General features: G+C 38.9%; 1 long non-coding RNA gene across 1 annotated transcript in view; it reads right to left on the bottom strand.

Moving 5' to 3' along the window:
- Positions 1 to 17,577: 17,577 nt before the first annotated feature.
- The window catches only part of LOC134547702 (uncharacterized), a 31,207-nt gene continuing 28,334 nt past the window's right edge, over positions 17,578 to 20,450 (bottom strand). Inside the window, exon 5 of the long non-coding RNA XR_010079559.1 lies at positions 17,578 to 17,814. This is a non-coding gene — a long non-coding RNA (uncharacterized LOC134547702). The remainder of the gene's footprint in view (positions 17,815 to 20,450) is intronic.

Raw genomic sequence — 20,450 nt, forward strand, 5'->3', positions numbered from 1 at the left:
CCAATGTGTTCAATGCTTCTGATTTTAACAGAGGCACTTTGCAGAATTTCTGGGTCACGCAGAAGCAAAGTCACTTTTACCTTTAATAGGGATGAGACCGTAAGTTACACTTTCATATTTAAAAATTTAACAACCAAGCAAAATATAGAAGGAGACAAGGTTTGGAGGAACAAAGCATATAAATTGTGATGTTTCCTTGTGGAAGAAACATGGAGAATAATAAAATTCTTGTGTTTTCATCAAAAAGGAGGACAGACTTTTTAATCCCCTCCTGTATATATGGGATATAGTTGCAGTCCTATTGCGCAGTCAAAAGATTTTTTGTGTGCTTGCAGGATAAAATTGTCCAAGCAAGCTTTTGTTCTAAAGGTGGAACTTTTGCGAAGTATACAGACTGAAAGGAAGGGAATGTAAGTCAACATAAGGGAATAAACTAATTATGGCTGACTGGATCTTGAATATTTATAATGCAGCCAGTAGCAGCTCCCTTTGGGCTCCTTGTTTACCAAGTCTGTTGAATTTATATGCCCTGACAGGACACATAGTTCTGAAGAGAGCTATGTGCATAACATCAGATATGGCTGGAATGCTTACAGACTGTAAGGCTTCATTCACAAGGCTGTGTCTTAAAAAATACAAATCTGGAGTACCTTTACTGCTGAAAGTGTTTACAGTGGATATCTAAAAAGAAAATGGAGGAAGCTGAAAAATAGGACCTAATATTTTGACAGAAAGGTTGATCTTTGCTTCCCTGATTATGCCAGGTTTCTGCCTCAAAACCATTTCACTAAGCAAGGCACTAATCCTGACTGCCTGTCAACCCCCACATCACATTTCTGTCACTTTTCCTCATTGCTGGAACATGATCAGAAAGCAGCGTTTTGTCTTTGAGGGCCAGTACAAAAGCAGGGCTTGCATCAATGGCAGAATTGATGGCAGAAACACACTGAAATGAGAGTCTGCTTTGGTGTGGGATCAAGTATTGCACACCTTCAAACAGGATTTATGAACGATTGTCCATCCAGGTGGCAAGTGAAATCTGTTTTTCCCACTTCCCTACTATCTATACAGTAAATTGCCAACAAATCTTCCTGTGTGGCCTTTTAAAGTAGGGAGGACCAAGCAGGGGGAAAAGCATTTAAAAATAACCTTTGAGAAAGAATACCTTTGAAAAATGTAGTTGCACAACAGATTCAATTGATATGAGATTGTGCTGTCAAAAACCTTTTTTCACCCAGAGCTTCTTCAAATACTGCCAGACACTGAGCCAAGTGCAAGTCATAGGAATCTGAAATGGAAGCAGAATCATTTGTTAAAAAATTCATGGATGACCAGTGCTGATCCAAAATTCTGGGGTGAGGGCTGCATTTTGGAGGCTTTGGCTCATCACATATCCCATGCCTCATCTTCGTGGGGGCTCATGCAATTGCAAGCCACTTGTTTGACAGCTATGAGGAGGTGCATGGCATTTCAGCCCATGTTGCACATGTAATGAGCTAAAGAGAAAGGAAGTGGAGTTTCCTCTTCTCTTTCATCTCCTCCTCAGTCTGGCCCAGTGGATGAGTGGAGGTGCTTGCAAAGATGATCTGCTCTGGATTTGCAGAGTGAGCTTGTGATGGGCAGATACAGTGTCTGCTAACAGGCATAGAGAGTGGCAAACAGCATCTCTGAGGGCAGAGTAAGAGTGAAGAGGGGCCCTGGGGGGTAATCAGCTGGCTGGTGGGCTTTGGGGTGGCACAGTAGTGTCACTGCTGGTCAGATGCTGCAGCACCATAGCTGTGCAGGTGACAGAACCAGGGACAGGCTGCACATAACACACATTTTTACCATAGTTTAACAATCACACTCAATGATACTGCACTGTATTTGTACATGTGCCCTTGAAAATGTGATTTTTTCCAAACAGCCTTCAGAAAGAGTGTTCTGTCATTCGAGATTTTTTCATTTTTGCTTGCAATTACCAAAAGCCCTTCAACTGAAACAAGCAGCACTCTGTCCTTCATGGGCTTAAATGGGGGTGAAGACATGAGATTTTAAACTGGTTTTATTTTAATGAGAACAAAGCTGTAAAATCTGACAAAAAATCATTCATGCTACCAGCATTGTAAAAGTAGCCTGCAAGTTCCTATTCTTGGAAGAAAGTTTGTGAAATATATTCATGAAGCAGGAAATATTTTACTACCTCACTCTGTTAAAAAGTCTGCTCATTCCTTCCTGATTCATCATTGAACTGGACTGCCTGATAGCCTAAGGCTCAGGCCCACTCAGCACATTAAAATCTCCTATGAATGGTGGGGGGAAAAACAAGTCAAGAGAAGATGATGGACATTGCTAAAATTAGTCCTTAAGAGAGAAGAATGGGTGCCCAGCACAGGTGTGTTGTGCAAAACTTTTGGTGTTAGCATATTTCCCTCATGCTTTATTAATGTCAGATATCATGTTTAAAATCTGCCAAGCACACAATGTGAAATAGTTTACATCCAATATAAAATCAGACCAACAGATTTAGAGAAGCATGCTGGATGTGGAAATGACACTGGGCCTCTCTGCATTAGCTATGTGGAGTGCTGCATGCTTCTCAGATCATCCTGACATTTCTGTGACAGTATTGACCTGCTACCTGTGGCTGAGGATGTATCTCAAGTGGTCTTTACAGAAAAAAGAATGTAGATAGTAATTTTCAGTTAAAAAAAAGAAAATTAAAGTCTTGCTTTTTCTTTTTCTTTTTTTAAGAACATACATTCAAAGGAGAAAAAATGTAAAACAATGAAAAGCAGAATCATATATTTCTTATTGTATTTATCTTGACAGCAGTAAAGAGAAAAATAATGCATGTCTTCCTAATGTGAGAAGCAGAAGTATCAAAGACATGCTATTTCAGATTACTGATGTCATACAATGTACCAACAGAGAAACCCCTCTGCATTTCACTGAAGGTGGAAGGAGGTTAGCACTTCTCACAAGTGGGCATGGAATCCCCTAGTCATCCAGCACCATTTTTTCTCTCCCAAATTATATTTTCCTACATAGAGATAAAGAATGGTGTGGAGTAGTACAGTTCAAGTATAAGGTATTATAGGTGGTAACGATCCTGTGGGCTCCAATTCAGAGACCTGGTGGGCAGCACTGTTACCTCCTGAAGCCTCAGCTCTGGTTGATGGTTGGTAGCAGAGAGGCAGCACACTGACTTGCAGTATTAGCAGAAAGCTCAATTATTCTATGGAAATAGAACATGGTCCACGGTTTCACTCAAGAAGTGTTGGACATCTCCAGGTTTAGAAGAAAAATCTTGTGTTGTTTGTTTATACTGGTTGGTTTGTCAACCTTGGTCTCCAAAATTTTCACTCTGTCACCAGTGCATATAAATCACAGAATTATTTATTTATTCACACAATTCATTTCAGACACTGTCACATTTTGTCTGCTTGTGTTATAGTAATAAATCTGGTATTCTACTCAAGATTTATCCCTTGCCCCAAAGAACAGTGACATTATATTTCACTGGCTATTCCAGCAGAAAAAAATCAGGAGAGCATGTGGAATTGTTATGCTTTCTGAAATATGTTAACAATAGCTGCATTCTGGATTTCATTCCACAGGCAAGCTCTGGTATGCTTTTCAGAGAAAATAAGCAGACAATTGCTTGCTACTGAACTACAAAGTATGAATGCAGTGCTTATTTTTGCTCTCATTTTGCATCCCAGGAGTAAAAGGAAACTCTTCAATTCATTGCTGAAGTGTGCTAGATGTTTGTTTACTTTGATCAGATGAAAGGATGATATTTCAAAAGTGTGTACCAATATATTCCAATTTTGTAGAGTTTCTGATGCTGAAAGACTCTATGTTGGCTTTGGGGATACAGTAAATCATACGCTTTTGGCTTGGCTGTTTATCATTCATGCAGTATCCTGTTGTTAGAATTCCCTGAACCAACTAAGTGTTTATAACTGCTTATTTAAGACTGCTTTTCATAGTCCTCAGTATAGCATAAGAATATGTTACGGTTGTGAGTACTCTAATACATTACTTCCTGAATCTTATTGTGGTGTGAATGTTTTAAATGTTTTCTTTTTCTTTCATTTTCTTCAGCTGTGTCAGTAGTAATTTCCAGTTTATTTTCTAGGAGGTATTAGGCAACCTACTGAGACAAGACACAGTGAAGTTAATTCTCATTCTAAATGCAATATATTTTAAAATTAGTTTCAGTGTTTTCATATTGAGAAAAAGTAGAAGCATAGCAATACCAGACACTTTTAAAATGTAAAGCTTCATGTAAAAATTTTAAAGTGCATCCTTACATTTAGACACAAAATATCTGTCTAAGAATTGAAATTCCCCAAATACATAGGAAGGGCAAAACCAATTGTGTAATGAGTGTAAGAAACTGTGGCAATATTTCAAGGTCAAGTGTGTTGCACTTTGTAAATCTATCATACCTCTTAAAAGTTGCACTTTCACTTTGCCTGTTTTCCTCCCAGTCTGTGCTTATTGTGTTGAATAGCTCATGAATACTCAAGAAAACTGAGTTTGACAATCGTGAAGAAAGCTATAGCAAGAAAATGCCTTTTACCTGCTGTGGCATAGTTGTACACTAACCAAATCATAGAACATATCGTAGAATGGTTTGGGTTGGGAGAGACCTTAAAAATAATCAAATTCCAACCCCATACCATGGGCAGGGGCACCTTTGGCGAGACCAGGTTGCTCAGAGCCCCATCTAACCTGGCCTTGAACACTTCAAGAGATGAGCCATTCACAACTTCCCTAAAAACCTGTTCCAGTGCCTCACCACACTCACAGTAAAAAATTTCTTCTCTATATTTTTATGGATCAAGCTGGAGCTTCAGACAAGCCCTGCCTAAAGCTAAGATTTTTGGCAGCAGCTTGAATCTAGGTGGCCCACATCTAAAATCATCCCAGCTCGCACATTCTAAGCATGACAGATCAGGACTAGTATAAAATGAGTTATTTATTGAATAGACAGGAGATATCAGAGAAGAGTTACTTACTCCACAGTATAAAAAACAAGAAAAGTAGCAGATTACATAAAATAGTGCATTATCAAGGTACCTATATTATAGCTAGGGAAAAAAAGAGTATAGACTAGGAGACCCTAACTTACCACTGAAATGATGATAGCATACACAGAGTCCTTTAACTCAATCCTTGAGGGAGTAACCACAAAATTGGTGTCCCAAGAGACCTCCACACATATCCAGGGAACATGCAGAAGATTTCTGCTTTCTGAAATTTTGGTGTAGCGTTTATAGTTTCTAGAATGAAGTGTCTGTCAGTCAGAAATTCCAGCTTATCTTTCCACATCTGCTTCCACAGCAAGATGTTTACTGTCAGCTGATAACATCAGTTCCATGGCACTGAAATAGCTCACTAAAAGACAAAGTGTCTTGATTGAGTTATTTCACCAAGGCTCATGTGAGGCTCATGTGAGAGTGAGATGTCCTGAGTTGTTTCATTGGCTAACAAGCAACAGAGAAGTTTTCCAGGGGGTGAGGGGGGTGGGGTAGGGTGAGTCGCCCTCCTACATGTATCTAATCTAAATCTACCTTCTTTCAGTTTAAAGCCATCCCTCCTTGTTCTGTCATAATGCCCTTGTAAAAAAGTCCCTTTCCATCTTTCTTGTAGGCCTCTTTAAAATACTGGAACCCTGCTGTATGTCTCCTGGATCCTTCTTTTCTCCAAGCTGAACAGCCCCAACTCAGCCTGTCTCCACTGGAGAGGTACTCCAGGTATCTGATCATCTTTGTGGCCTCCTCTGAACTTGGTCCAACAGGTCCATGTCTTTCTTGTGCTGGTGACCCCAGAGCTGGACACACCACTCCAGGTGGGGTCTCATGAGGGCCGAGTAGAGGGGCAGAATCACTCCCTTGACCTTCTGGCTGCTCCTTTTTGGGTGAAGTCCAGGATGCTTTTGGCTTTCTGGGCTGTGAGTGCACATTTCTGGCTCATGTTTTGCTTCTCCTCCACCAACACTCCCAAGTTCTTTTCCTCAAGCATGTTCTTAACCCATTCTCCAGCCAGCCTGTACTTGTGCTTGGCATTGCCCCACTCCCATGCAGCACCTTGCACCTGGCCTTGCTGAACTTCATCAGGTTTTCAGCCGCACCTCTCAAGCCTGTCCAGGTATCTCTGGATGTTCCCCCTTCCCTCCAGCCTGTCAGCCACATCACACAGCTCGAGGTGGTCAGCAAACTGCTGAGGGTGCACCTGATCCCACTGTCCATGCCACTGACAAAGGTGTCAGACAGAATCAGTACCAACCTCTGAGGGATGCCAGCCATCCCTGCTCTCCACCTGGACACTGAGTCATTGACTACAACACCTGGAGTGCAACCATCCAGCAAATTCTTTGTCCATCTGTTAATTCCATGTGTCTCCAGTTAGAGTCAAAGATGTTTGACACTGAGGAACAGGGTCAAATGCTTTGCATAAATTTAGATGAGCTTTAATTACAATATGCCCCATCCCCACCTTTTATAGTTTAAAACCCAAGCTCCTCATAGGTGCTTATTAGCAAGACACTTTTTTCCTTAATTCACTTGTTTCCTGTTGAGGAAATACCATCACATCTACATGTCATGGCACAAGAGGAGAATTATAACTTGGTATCATACAGGAGCTGCAATCAATAAATAACTTCATTCTCTCCTATGTGTTACATTATTTGTTCAGACATGGGGTTAGATTGATTGTCACAGCCTTACATATCCTCTCCTCATCTGTTTGCTGTGTTACTAAAATCACCTGAATTGATTTTTGTTTTGTTGTTTAAACATCATGTTTAGGCACACATTTTACTTCTCATTTGGTTTCATGCTGTTGCATACCTGGAAGAGTCAAGGCTTATGTAAAATCATTGGGAAATCCGAAAATGTCACCAAAAAATCTTTCTGTTACAATGAGAAAGCTGTGCTGTATATTTTAGTGAAAATTCCGGAAGCATGAACATGTTATTCAGACTGAATTTTCTCAAAAGCTATGCTTTGACAGAAGAGGCTGTAAATGAGATGTGATTTTTCTGTTTGAAATATTTTAAAGATTTTTTTTTAGAGTGTCTGACACCTGTACACCTCCTATCATGATCACTGAAGTACACTCAACCAGTAACTAATAAGAATGCTAGGTAACCATCTGGCAAGAATATTTCAAGGTTTTCTGTCTACAAAAATAGATCAAGACTAACTTCAAAAACCAGTGCAGAAGGAAGAAAAACAGAAGGTTCACTGGTTTAAATTAGCTGAGTAGAGAGTGCGAGTGAGCCATAAGACAGACCAAACTGAGTTCAGTCCAAAGGTGAAGCTCTGTTAGTGGCTGGTAGCAGAAGCACAAGGACAGTATCTAAAATGATGGCAGACACGGAAGGATCTTTCCCTTAGTCCACTTGCTTCTGCCAAGACTGAGTGTCACCACCTCACTAAAGGAATGTTTTATGGTTGTTGGGTAAAGTGGCTTTCTGATAGTCACAGGGAAATTCTGTTCAATTCCTTCTCAGCACCAGAGCTATGATGATGCTTCAGCATCACAGCCAGTTCAGCATTTGCCCAGACCTGCAGCCTTCATTCTTATTCCCATCTGCAAGTAGTGGCCAGAATCAAATAGAATTATTTGGCTGATACCAAAGATGAGACAGGCTTTTTAGGCAAGTACTGTAATAGCCAAAGAAATTCTATGTGCAGCAGTCTTCCTTGTTGTTCAGAATCTAACTGAATTATGGATCTTTGAGGAGATATTTTAAGAGTTTTGTACAGTGTGTTACTGTTAGAATTGAAGTGGCTTTAATGCAGAGAAAAGCTTTAAAGATTTTTCTGATTTTTTAAGTAAAACAGAATCCAACAGCTCTTTGTGAAGATAATTACATGGAGAGGGTTTGTGTGAAGTGTGTTTCAGAGAAATAAAATACACCTCAGATAACACTTTATGGTCTGCAGTTTTTGGAAATTTTTAGCTTCTCTGAGTGAGATGCTTTAATCAGAAATAGGATTATGTAAACCCAGTGCTTGAAAGGTCCCATTTTTAATAAATAGAAAGAAATTATTCTGTTTAATGTTTAAGATCACAAAGAATATGAGCATTACTCAAAAAATAGTCTTATGGACCTTCCTTTTCTTAAGATAATAAAAGTAAATTTGGCAACATTTTACTGAGGATTGTTACAAAGTTTTGATGATCCATGGAATTTTAAAGGAGTAGAGAAACAACTGAAACCACTGATTACACCATTAGACATTTATTTGACTTGGCATAAGAAATAAGATGAAGTAAAATTAGGTCTTTCTTTTAATAATACTCAAGTGACAATGCTCAGGACATAACTAAGCTACACTAGGAAACAGGATGTCTGTTAGAGCACGTGAATGCAAGAGTCCAAAAATTGCTCAAAAGAAAAAAATATGTTTTTATTATTTAAGGCAAAAGTATTTATATAAGTATTTATTATCAAGAAAATTTGAACATTATTGTTTTTAACTGAGAAAAATGTGAACAAATGTTACAAACAAAAATTGTAGTCATGGTGTCATAAATTAAAGAAAAAAATAAATTATTTTTATTTCCCGTAAGAAAACATCAGCCCTAAACATCTGCTGTTAATGACTCATTTCAGTTCTGGTCTGCTACTGTTAGAGCTTCTGCAGGTCCTGTTGTGCATCCTAATGGCTGAGAAAATGAGATTTAATGAAAAACTGGTGCATATGAATGAAAAATTCAGACAGTTTTGGGGGCGGTAGATGCAATTTAATTTAATTTTTCTTCTTGTGATGCATCAAAAGCATTCTAAACCACCATAAGTTTGTCTACTTGTTATTCTGGACATTCAAATGATGAAGAGATTCAGTTGCAAGAAGTTTTGTGCTTAAAAGCAAATTATTCTGTAAGATCAAAATGATATAGTATCTGTCTCCACCCTTCTGCTGATCCTGTATCTGACTTGCTAGAGCTCCTTGATTAATAACTACTACAGTTTTAGAAGTAATTTCAAAATACTGCTTCGGTCATTCTAAATGATGAAAATAATTGAAATGTTGCTGAAATGCTGACTGATAATTCAGACTAGGTTGGCCTTTTGTGTTGGTATTGCTGATCAGGATAGAATTTTTACTGGTAGCTGTTAGGACAACTCTCCTATTTAATACTGTATTTTTATATATAAAAAATGTGTATTGAAGCTAATAACTTCAGTCTCCTTAATGTGAGGCAGACTTGGCAGCAGCTGAGATATGAAGGCAAGGGGAAAATAACCAGAAAGTATCTGAGTAGTATCTGCATCCTCCTAATGCTGACTGCACTTGCCTCCCTCCTCCTCGCACCATTGCTGGGTAACGCAGGGCACTTATTTCCAGGCTGGGGCACAAAGACCTGCCCTTGGTAAACATTAGAGGAATCCAGTTGTTATGTCATGAGTTTTCAAGAGCTGGAGTTAACTGGACTGACATTAGTGCATTAAATTATACTGTTGTGCTAAACTCCCAAGAGAAACTGTAAGTACTTAATTTCTTTTCAAGTAGGATATTTTAGAAGATGTCATTTGTAAACAAATATTGTACCATTCCATTAAACAGCCATTTTATCTCCAAAAATGGCAGGCTTTGTCACTAAATCAGACTGAATTTAGTATCTTTAGTGCTCAAGCATCAGGAATAATATCCTTATTTCAGATCTTGTGATATTTGGAGTTCAGGAAAGAGGAGCTGAAAATACTGAGTCATGTGTATACTAATTTTGCTGTTACCCTGTACAGACTAGTGTTGGAATTTAGTGGGTCAGAATTTTTAATTAAAAAACAAAGAGAAATCGAGTGTTATAAATGTGATTTGAGTGGTTTTTACCGGGCAGTTTAGAACTTAAGACACAAAGCACAAAAGAACATGAAAGAATCTAATGTGAAGAACCCTCTTAAAGACCTGAACCTTCAAAATTTGGAAGCAAATCTTAGGACATTGTTAATGCTGACTAGAATATTTAAAATATATAGATACTCAGTAAGAAATATAAAACATTATAAAAATATTGTAAGGAGACTGCCCTAATTGCAATCTTCCCTTATCTCCTGTTTGTTTGCCGTTGTACAGACACGGCTGCACTGGGCTCCCTTATATGAGTCTGGGCTGCTCTTCTTGGCAGAACAGCACAGGCTACTTTTCCCAACATCTGTTTGGCTGACAGGAGAGTTCCATTCCTTCCTTCCCTGTCTTACTGGAGGGCTTGGGAAAATAATCCCTGTGACTCCTTTTGGACAACCAGAAACCAGACCCAACATTCCCTTTCTATTTTCCGTGCTCAGATGAGTGGTGAATAAACAAACTAGGTCTCATTGTAGGGAAGAAACAAATCTAATCCAGTCATGCCTGGATGATGGAACAAGCCAGAAAGTCTCCCAGGATGGGGAGTCAGGTATCAAAGATTAAAAAATAATTACAGCAAGCAACTCACAATGCAAGGTGTTCTCAAGAATTTTCTCAACTTCTTTTAGGTATTGGCAGGAACTTCACTCAGTAAGACTAGCAGAGCATAGTAAGTCTTTACAAAATCATTTTCCTTGGCTAAAGGTTCTGGCACTTGAGTGGTAAAAGGGCAGCTATAGTTCAGCTCACAAAGCTGTTACATTTTAGTCAGAATGCAAGAAAATGTGTAGAGATTTAAAATAAGTAACGGTAATTCAACATTTGGGGACTGGATTATACCAGGCACATCAATCCTGCTTTTTATCCTTCAGCTCGTATCTGAGTACTAAATATAAACAGGGATACAAGGTATTTTCTTCTGTCCACTGAATGGCTCAGGCCATTGTGCAGGTAATGAGAACAGTGTGGGATATAACTCTGGAATTGCATCAAGGCCTTGTGGCTGATGTGATAACAAACTCCCACCTTCCCAGTTACCTTTGGACATAGGTCTCTTTAACCCATGGAGAAACTTTGCATCTTAATCTAGTCATGCAGTCCTGTAAAATATCAGAGTCTGGGCACAAAGAATACGCCACTGACCCTCACCCCTCAGCTGCCTCCTCGTGTGTTTGTCCTGTTGCAGACACGGTGGCCCTGGCCATGGGCCCTGGGTCACGTGCAGTCAGTCAGCAGTGTCTGGGGCCCATGGGCTGGAGGTATTTTTAACGTGTGGTCACAGCATGGCAGAACGGTGCCATTAGCTGCATGTGGAGTCAACAGCAGAGCTGTGGGTGCCAAGAAATGTTTCTAGTAAGTCCATTGACATCTCTGCTGTGGTTCAAAGCAGCAGGTATTCTTTTGTCCTATGAGAATATGTGTACAGTGTCATGCCATAGGACTAGATGCAACATTCTTTTCGGTGTTTGGAAAATATTCTCCTCATCTTCAGTGATACCCATGCAAATCTTCCCACCATGGTTTTTAGCTAGGAGCCTCAGATTCCAGCTCACCTGGATTCTAAAACTGCACACTCACCCCTAAAGACTTCTGAGTAATGAAAAACATATACTGGCCAGACATGAGGCCCTGAGCACTGGCTTGCCATTATTTATAATGGGAATTTTTTGTCATGGTACCTGCAAAAGTCTGGGCCAAGTGAGCTACCACTTGGCAGTGCCAAGGCCCAGCCCATGGGATAGGACAAGTTTGGTACCTAGCATGGTCTTAGGGATGTAGACACCCTTTCTACCAGGCCTGATGTTTCTGGCACACAACATCATGGGATCAATTCAGTTTATAAAGAGTGAGCTGGCACCTTTCACTGAGCTCAGCAATCTCTAAACTGGAGATGTTCTTCGTACACAAGTAGTTCTCTCCTTCTACAGTAGTCCTGAAAGAAGACTGTGAATAGCCAAGGAGGCTTTCAGCAGGCAGACAAAATTTGTTCCTTCCTATTTGTATGGATAATTTGTCTTAAGACCAGTAATGACAGTAGTGTACTTGTTATCATATTCTTTCCTTCCCAAGCAAGCTATTTTTGGAAGGTAATGCGCAGCTCAGACTGATGGACCATGTTGCCACAGTCTGATTTCAGTCAAAGGATTTATCCTTTGTATTCCCACATCCTCTTGTCTTTTTCAATTCTACCTAACGAGAATTGTAGCTAAAGGCAGGAAGAAATCTGTCACGTACACAGCTCTCCCTCCAGCATGCCTTCCCCCTCTCTACGTCTTGCTCTCTCTCCTTTAATTGGGCTAGAGAGAAAACATTTAGCAATTTCTCTCTCTTTCCCCTCATTAGGCTAACGATGACATATTCTGTTTCCAGAGTGTCTGTAGGAGCACTGAATAGCAGCCACTGCTCATTGTTAACACTAGAGGAAGAAAAAGCTGGTGGCTTGATCCAGAATTTATGTAGATGCATGTAAATAAGAAGATATTTCCTTGGGATCAGATGTAATACAGAAGTGAAAAATCAATGGGGAGAATTTCTGAATCTTGCTTGGTGGTGTTTTCAGCCTCCTATTATCTTATAACCTTGGTGTTTTGAGTGCTGACATTATCTTATAACCTTATTGTTTTTAATGAAAGTGCATTCTTCCTCAGGTACACTGATACAGACAAACCTTGGACTTTTTACATAATTTTTTCAGTGCTTTAAGATTTTTTTTTCCTTATTTCATCTATCACTTTTCTAGGCCTTTTTTTTCACTGTTATCTATATCCTGACAAACCCATGTGCAATACATTCAACACTTTTTTTCATACACATGAAATTAGAACTGTTCTCTTTCTTTTTATCCAGCCTTCCTACTTTTTATTTACTTCCTTTGTTTATTGTCCTTCCTTTCCTCCTGCCTGCCTTCCTTTCTTTCTGCACTTTGGAAAAACGTAGTAATGAGCTCTAATAACATCTCTGTACTTCAGTTACTGCTGCTAATTGCGATCAAACTTATCAACCTGTTTTCACATCTTTTTATAACAATTCAAACATTCTCAAATCCTAGTCACATTACTGACCTATTTTTCTAGAGCTAAAAAAAAAAATCAACTGATAATTAGCCTACAAATAGTACAGGTTTCTATACACCAAAGGAAAATTAGTTTTAATTTCAGATTTGGACAAGATAGGCTGAGGTGACAAAAGAAACTGCATTTAATGCAACAGTATTTACAGCAGAGTGAAGGAAGTATAAATGCAAAATATTGACTATATTCAATAGTCACCGCCTGCAACTCATTTAATAATGAAATTATTAAGAAACAAAAGTTCCCATAAATTTGAATCATGCTATTTAATGTGCCTATTGACTTCCATCAGAAATGTTTAAATACTTTAGGACACTGATTAGTTAGCAAAGCCTCATACTATGTCTGAGAGTTAGACAAATAATAGGACCCTCATACAAAAGAATACACTGACGCACAGAGTAAAAGTGGCTACTAGGACTTCACAGAATCACAGTTGTATCTAAAATAAACTAAAATTGAGAAAATCTCGGGTGAAACTGGAGCTCTATTTGGATCATGTGTAGCTTCTCCTTTAGAACAGCATTTGGTTTGATCTCCTTTTGTCTTCTTCCACTCCAGGCCGAAGCTCACAGGCTCTTCTTCTGGCAGGCTTTGGTGTCCCTGAGGTGTGCCTAACCCTCTGTGCAGAGGTATCACTTCCACAGAGATGCCACAGTAATCTGCATGCTCACAGAAATTTCAGGCAAATAGAGTGTCAGCACCTGACTGCGTTCTTGGGAAACGTGCAAAACTCAGGATGGTTTAAGTGAAGGATGAGCTGAGCCCAGCATCCCAAGCCAGCAGTTTACAAGGAAGTCTCTGTGCAGATTCATTGGCCCCTCTGCCAAGACTGTCAACAAAGGTGCCAATTAGTGCCAGTTGTGATGATGATTTTTGTGATGCCAGCATCTGTCCACTATGAACTGGACTGTGACCACCCTCACATTTCCCATTAGATGCTGAGCAGCTGTCAGGTGGTAGCAGTGCTGAATGATGTATTAGCTTCTGTGCACATCAGTAAGTCAGGCTGTATTGTCTCTAAAATGCCTTTCATGTCAAATTATTTTAATCTCTCTTTAATAATGCAACTGACTTTGTTCCTTTGATTTTAGTCTGTTTTCTAGCTCATGGATTATTATTCATGTAATTCCAAGTAACATTGTGTGACAAAACAAAACAAATTCAAATGCAAGTATAACAAGAATTTGAGCTGCAGGCACAAAAATCACACTTGCAAAAATGTACTTACACAGCCTTTTAGTGGCAATAAATCCTGTAATTATAAACCTATCTGACTTCTGGCACAATGTCAGCTTGATAAACAGAGACCTGTACAGAGGAGTGTTTGCAGTGGACATGTACAGTTTTTAATGTATGCAGACTTGAATACAGTGTACCAGTTCAGCTTGGAGAACAAAAGCAGCTATTTATATGCAGATGCAAAGCAGGTATGCATACATACATGTGCTGAGATCCTGAGCAGGACACCATTGCTCCTAGGGAAGTTAGTGACTCACAGAGCTGATGTCCCGAACAGGCACAGGCCTGCACTGTGCTGTGCACACAAAATGTGCTGTGCACACAGCATGACCTCCAGGTCTGTGCTGTGCTCTGCGCATCCTCTGTCCGCAGGACAAGCTTGGCTGGCTGATTGTAATGAAGCAGCCTGTGGGTAGCTGCCACTGGGTCACACAAACTCCTTGCCTTTAGATAAAGCAGCAGCAACAAATTCCCATGTGCATATCCTTTCTGTTTTTGACAGTGAAAATGATTAATGGAGTTATTTTGTTTTAGGAAAACCTTACAGGAACTCAAAAGACTGAAATACTGGGTAACCTTTACATGGGCAGGATCTACCCAGGATACTGAGCCTGCATGGAGGCTCATTCAGTGGCGCATAACTTGGGCTTCCCAGCATCTGAACGGATGTAAGATCATCTGTGCTAAGCTTTGTTTCTTTAAAGTGTTATCTGCAATAAATGGTATTTTAAACCGTATTTCACAGAGTCTGAGTGTCCTTGTTACTGGGATTACAATGAACCAGCAACTCCTGGCACAAAATCCTATTTGTGGGAATGTGTGTGCTGCACATGGTCTGTTGTGCTTTGATGCGTCTCTTTTGTGATCTTGCTTCAATATGACACCTTTCCATCAGCCTCTTCCTTTTTTGTTCATTAATTTTGTTCTGCTGCTAATTTATGGAATATACCTCACAGAGGATTACATGATCCTTTTACTTTGAGATGTTCTCATGGGGTCCATGAGCACATTTTATGCAAAACTCATATTCACCATTCTCACTGAAGTAAGACTTCATGGAAATGCTCCCAAACCACATTATTTATTGAAGATAACTGATAAAAGGAGGTGTCTCTGAAAGTTCAACTTCAAGCTTTTGTATTGGTTCATGTGGGATTGCATTTTATGGAAATGGTTTGTTCTAGCTCACCCCTGGAAAATGTACGGTTTATCCCAAGTCTGTATCCTCCCTGCAGTATCCTGTATCTGTAACTTCACTGGCTGGAGAATGTTACCGCGCCCCTTTGAACCTCTGTGATAAGAGTGCAAACGCAGAGGGCTCGCCCTCTTTGCCCCTCTTCCCCTGGAGGCCTCCGGACACTCCCCTCCCCTCTCCTCCCTTCCCCCTCTCCCCCCTTCCCCCACTCCCGCAGGACCATGCTCCCTGCCTGGAGTGGGACTCTGAATAAACCCTCATCTCCGCAGGCGTCTGACTCTCTTTGCCTGTCAGCACGGGAACAACCACGACCCTAGGACCCGGGGGTCTCCTGGGGGACCCCCCCGGGGACCCAAAATTTAAACTACAACAGGTGCATAAGATGCACTTGATTATTTTGGAAATCTTTCAAAAAAGAATGACTGTGACCACATAGTGAAAAAACCCCTTTTTATAGAATAGCCAAATAAGGCTGCACAATATATTCAAGGTGTTCCCAATGTTAAATACTGTGTGACACAGCAACAACATTTTGCGTAATCATGAGAACTAAAAAACGTGTAACAAAACCTAGTTCCTTCATCTGATACATTGGACTGACTCTCTGAGAAATCCTGGAGATATTTGTGTGACTACACATTCAGTCTCCCCTCAAAACCCTGGATTCTCTATTTGCCCTAAACATGATCTTTTAAAAAATGGATACAACAGCATGTATATTTTTTTTCATAGTGAAAGTACATATGTTCAGAATTCTTAGTAATTCACATTACAAAAATTTGCAGATTTATATTGTGAGTAATAATTAGGAATTGAAAAAATAGTTTTATTTATTATTTTCTGTATGCTGAATATTGGATGGCTGATATGTTTGGTTAGGAAGCAGAAAAGAGCTATTTATAGTCATTTCAGTTTCAAGGACTAGTAGCTTAATAACAAGGAACTTGATAGAAACTTGTATCTAGTTGATTTTTTCTAGGCACACAGAAAACATTTATTTCCATAGGCACTTCTGAAATGAACACCCATTAGGGATTTTTGTCTGTAGTTTTGCAAATCCTTTGAAGTTTCAAAATAGACTGCACATTGCCAACGCATTGAGAAGCTATCCTACTTTACAGTTGCAAAACAAAGGATGAAAAATATATTTACAATCTGCAGTGGAAAATAAAGTCGTCTCAAAAAGAAAACAGAAAAAAACTCTAACAAGTATAAATATACACACTTATACATTCACTTGAGATACTGAAAACATATTTTGGATATGGCCGTTCTGTCTCTTTTGACCAAAGCAGAATGGCTTTTCTCAGCGAGGCTGCATGTAATATTCCACAGAGAAGGTTTTTTTCAAATGTATTCTCCAGATGATATGGGAAAAAGAGGTTCGACATGATTTCTAATTATGAGCTTGTGCAAACCCATGTAGGTCTACTTCAGCCAGTAATACTTGAAGACTTATCTTTGGAACAATATAGAATGCTTTCTTTAGTAATTATTAATATATTTAAAATCTAACTTGTTACATTCTTATGTAATACTAGATTTATCATATCTCATGAGGACTGCATGTAAGTATACAGTGGCATGCTATATACTTATTTTTTTCATTTTTAAGCACAGCACTTGTTCAGTTGCCATAATAATGTTTAACATGAGGACCCTGATGGTGTGTTTTAGTGTTAAAATACAATATCCAGTTCCAGAAGATTTTTTTCTCCCCTTAGACCTGTAAAGCAAAAGGAAGAGTCTTCATGCAGATAATGATTTAAGGTAGAAAATTCAGACAGTTCTTATATTAAAACAGCCTGTTGGATATTCTGCAAATTCCTTTGCCTTCAAAGAATTCCATACCTTAAGAGAGTCTCCAAAACAGGACATATGTAAAGTGTTGTGTGTTGGAATACATTATCTCTGTTCTTAGGTTATTCAGAGAGAAGCTGGAAAATCTGTATTTTCAGCAGTGCTGACGGAGTGGATTATTTGTTGCAGTTCAACACATTATGTGGCAAAACTTAGTGTATTGTGCACCTTTTGTTAACATATCTTCCCAAGTTTAAGACTAGAAAATATTAATGGAAAATGGGTCATATAAGCAGGAAAGTGTATTGTAAATGAACTGAAACAAATAGCATGCATGCTGGCTCTCTGCTTGGCTTAGATTTTGGAAATCTAGACAGAATCCACAGTCAGACCATTATAGCAGAAAGGGATTTATTCTGTGTAGTTCCATCATCTTGTACAATCTTTGTCATAGAAAAGGAAGAGAGAACCTTTTGCCATTTTCAGTTCTTGTTTAATATCTTCTTCACAGGAAAATGCTGCCAGGATATTAAACTCATCTGTTCTTTTGGATAATAAGGATGTAATGTACCATTCTGACATTTCCAAATGCTGTGTTTCAAATTACTGTTCATTAGATTTTTTTTTTCTTGATTAAAGTCTCATGAATCTGTAGAAACAGAATGAAATAATATCTAGTCAAGACATAGCATATCAAGCATGATCAAAACAAAACCACACATTTGTATAGCTCAAGGGCTATAACAGATATTAACACTTTGGTGTGCCATATGATTGCTGTGTTCATTCATACCAAAGAAGCTAAAATGATGGGTGTTTTTAATTTTTCACATACTAATTCAGAGTCACAAGCTGAAGAACTTTTATTTGGTTCAAGGTTTAATTACAAAAATAAGAAATACTCAATTTCTGGTATCCTGCAGAAAAGTTTGAGAGATTAAGTCATAAGAGAACTGAATTAAAATCGTCAAATGGAAATGAAATTAAATGATAAAATATATATGACTGAGGGCCAGATTCTGTTAACCTTATTCATTCCTATTTAGATTCAGAAACAGATATTAAGGGCAGAAGAAATGATGCATTGTTGTCTAGTCTAATCTCCTGTGTGGTCCCAAAATGTTTTCTATCGGCCTCTGTAGCTTCTGAACGAGATGGAGCACATCTTCCTAAGAGACCCAGATGGCTCTAATGGTTGAAAGCTCTCATTGTTAATTTGGTGATGGGGGAGCAGACTGGAATTCTTGGCTCCAGCTAATTACACATTCCTTCCTCTTAAATTAGAGGGCTCTTTACTGTCAGGAATACTTTTTGCCTGTAGGTACCTGAAGGCTGTAGTCAAGTTACTTCTCAGTCTTTTCTTGATTGAATTAATAGCTAAGAATTTATTCAGTATTTCCCTATTGGTACATTTTCCTGTATTTTTAATTTTATTTTCAGAATTATTTTCTGTACCTCTTTTTGACTTTCCATATATTTTTCAACAAACCATAAAGGTGCATGGCTTTCCAGTAAATTTGACAAATGTGAAAAAAAGTGCCAATTTCTGAATACTATTTACCTATGTACTCTTACAAAGATTACATTTGTCACCAAATAGCATCCCATTCATAGTTCATATCCAACTTGCATCTGTAATGACACCGTGTTCTTCTCAAAACCATTATTTTTCTGAATAACTCAGGATCAAAACATACTTAAACCAAAATGAGTTATCAATCTAATCAAAAAATTAGATGCAAGCTGTCCCTTCGTATACAATTAAAAATAAGTCAATACACTTGTGTTCACAGTTTAATTCTTTTATCTGTAAGTGTCCGTATTAATGTGACTTTAAACTGGAAATGTAATACTTTAGGCTGGTTTCTGCTTTCTTTTTAACACTGAAGTAGTTTTGCCTACAGTTTAACCTCTGCTGAGGAGACCTGGCAGCCTTGGGACTGATGCTCCAGAATCACAGACACACTTGGTGGTGATGAAATAACTGCTAATGGTGCTCCTGAGAGAGAATTCCTCAGCATTGGTGTGCATGTTATGAAGGCCTCCTGAGGGACTGCACTACCTGTCAGACAAATTGCTTAGCTGTTGTTTACCTTTTCTGTCTGTGTAGATCAGTAAGCATTTTAAAAGCCCTGTGTAAGAATCTGTTAGCACTTATAAAACCAACAGACATAATAAGAAAAAGATATATTGTTGTAACAAGGAATTTGCCCGGTCTGGGCAGCAAATTTCTTTTAAGTGGTGTGTCTCATACTGACAAGTATTAAGAGATGAACATGAGGATGCAATGACAGGTAACAAGTCACATTATTCTCTGAAGGAAAAACAGTTAAATATCATCAAGAAGAGCAACAGCCTGAAGTTCCAGTTATAACATTCTTCCTCAGATACGTTTTTTTCCTGAGCATCAATATTAAGGAAAATTTCCTTAGAAAAGAAGCTGAACTCCAGGAAATAGTTGTAGTTGCAGGTTATATCAGTTGGTATCTGCTGCAATGCTGGATCCTAGGAGAAGGCAAGTCATCAGTCAGGAAGGGTTCATGATGAATAGATACTGTATTAACTATTTTCTCACTTTCAATTCATATAGACAGCTCAATATCAAAAGGAAGTAGAAAAGCCAAAGGAAGTAATTTAAGATCCTTTCCAATATCCCTATGGATGCACATGTGTTAGCCAGGCAATGCACATACACACAAAGTGACCAAAATATGATTTTACAACCTTTTCTAGTGTCTATGTATTTGAACTAACGGCGCGGCACATCAGCATGAGCTGTCCTGTTCTGCCTGTGGTTGCCTTCAAAGACATTCTTATTGTAGGCACTAAAGACTACATGATTGAACTAATTACCATAATCTAACCTCAAGTGACTACAGGAACCATGAGAACTTCCTGCTGAATCCAAAGATTCCTTGGAGGAAACATTTCTCCTCATTCTTGATAAATTGCAATCCTTGGCATGCTTTCCTAGAAGGAACAGTATATGGAAAAAACACTGTAACTTCACAGCACATGACTGCTTTGCCCATCTACATGTGGTAATCTGAATCTGTTTAAAGATCATAAATGTTTTCTTTTGGGTTGTTATAAAACTAGCCACCCACACAATGGAGCCATAAGGCGCTTCCTCTTCTCAGACTGAGATTGCTGCCACTCACCCTATTCAAAGTGGCACATGGAGAACTACACAAATACATTTTATTGACAGCAGGACCAGGCACCTTCATTTTTCATCCCAATATTTGGCATCACTGATTTTATGTTTTGTGTCCATGGGACTCT

This window comes from Prinia subflava, chromosome 2 (genome assembly GCF_021018805.1).
Source record: "Prinia subflava isolate CZ2003 ecotype Zambia chromosome 2, Cam_Psub_1.2, whole genome shotgun sequence".
Lineage (NCBI taxonomy): Eukaryota > Metazoa > Chordata > Aves > Passeriformes > Cisticolidae > Prinia > Prinia subflava.